Source organism: Sinohyriopsis cumingii, chromosome 6 (genome assembly GCF_028554795.1).
Source record: "Sinohyriopsis cumingii isolate HCF-2022 chromosome 6, ASM2855479v2, whole genome shotgun sequence".
NCBI lineage: Eukaryota > Metazoa > Mollusca > Bivalvia > Unionida > Unionidae > Sinohyriopsis > Sinohyriopsis cumingii.
The window spans coordinates 9,225,376-9,227,026 of NC_142966.1; the positions used below are offsets into that span (position 1 = coordinate 9,225,376).

The 1,651-nt window shown below is 39.5% G+C and overlaps 1 long non-coding RNA gene across 1 annotated transcript; it reads right to left on the bottom strand.

Moving 5' to 3' along the window:
• Positions 1-432: 432 nt before the first annotated feature.
• LOC149796345 (uncharacterized) lies at positions 433-1,165 on the bottom strand. Its single transcript, XR_016421422.1, has 2 exons — positions 955-1,165; positions 433-783 (listed from the first exon to the last, which is right to left on the bottom strand). It is a non-coding gene; the product is annotated as an uncharacterized LOC149796345 (long non-coding RNA).
• Between the last annotated feature and the right edge of the window lie 486 nt (positions 1,166-1,651).

A 1,651-nucleotide genomic window follows, 5' to 3' on the forward strand; every position in this document is an offset into this window, starting at 1 on the left:
ATGCAAGGCATTTCCGTGTCTAGATTCTTTATATAACCTTTTAACCGTCTCACCCTGGTGCTAATTAATTTTCGAGTCTCATACTCTTGTGACAATCCAAGACGAATCTTCTCAACTGCACGGCACAGTGGAATAAATTCAGATACCTGATTTTCAGTTATCCCGGCAAGTGATCTGTAAATGCGATCTTGCAAACCCTTAATGAACCTATATCTGGCAGGGAGATTGTTCTTCCCCAACCGTGATAGCTCATTCAAGGATTCAAAATCTGACATAATTGTTTCAGTGTCTAGTAAAATATTAAAACCTCGCTGTTGTAATTCTTTAATTTCAACAAGTATGGTATTTATATTTTCGTGATTCATATTATTATATATTTTTATATTTTTAATAGAAACACTTTGCATGAGAAACGCTAGCTTTCCAAAACAAAACGAGACAGTCGGAAACATTTATCCCCTGCAAGGGCCTAGATCGTCAAATAACGTTCTAGAACCCCACGAGGACTGCTTCCGACATGACAATACAACATGTAACACGAAACACTTTATCCCCTGCAAGCCTCTAGATCGTCAAATAACGTTCTATAGGCTCAAGAAGACGTGTTTAGTGAATTGACAAGGACAAACATATAACACGTAACTTATCCTAAGGACGGACCCCTCTGACTGCCAAGTGACTCAGAGGCACATTTATTTACAAGACGAGACAGCCCTGGCTTCTAGGATCGAGTTCTCTAGCAGGCCCGGCAAACATTTATTTGACAACACAAACAACCTTTACCTCTGATTCGAGTATGACAGCAAGTAAAGGCACAATGAACATGTAATCTTATCCTAAGAGACGGTACAGAACAGACAACCTTTACCTCTGATTCGAGTATCACAGCAAGCAAAGGTACAATGAACATGTAATCTTATCCTAAGAGACGGTACAGAACAGACAACCTTTAACCTCTGATTCGAGTATGACAGCAAGTAAAGGCACAATGAACATGTAATCTTATCCTAACTTATCCTAAGACCTTATCCTATGACGACACAAACATACACAGGTGGGTCATTTTCTACGGTCAGCAGCAGAGCAAAACCATCCATTGAATCGACCATTGGATGGTGCACAAAAGACACCCGCCATTGGCGGATTAAATTTATGGTTTTGCTTGCGCGTGCTGACTTTCGATCGACCCAAAGGTCTTAGGGAGCGATTTCGTATATAACCCAACTGTTACTTGCGAGTTGGAAATTCGCTCTAGCAGTGGGCGGGACTTGTTTAAAATATTTTAATTGTATGTTTTCTTAAGCGCGGTCATATAACAAGCACAGAAGAGCAAAACAGTCGGATATATTCAGTAAAACGAGGATATTGTTTGTAAAAAAATATATATTCTACGGTAAATAAATGATTACATGTTATGAACTCGATAAAATATTTTATCAAGGTGGCTTTGTTAGGGGGAGCAAATCCTCTGACCAGCAACGACAACTCTGCAAAGCGTTACACACTCTCGGAGGAGTTATCGTCGTTTGTGTCAACGATAAGAGTTATATAACAGAATGAAATCTTCTGTTTGAGCTTCTTTGAAAATGCTGTTTTGTAGATCCCATCTGCGACATGCTGTACAGAAGGTGGACAAATACCGAAATACCTA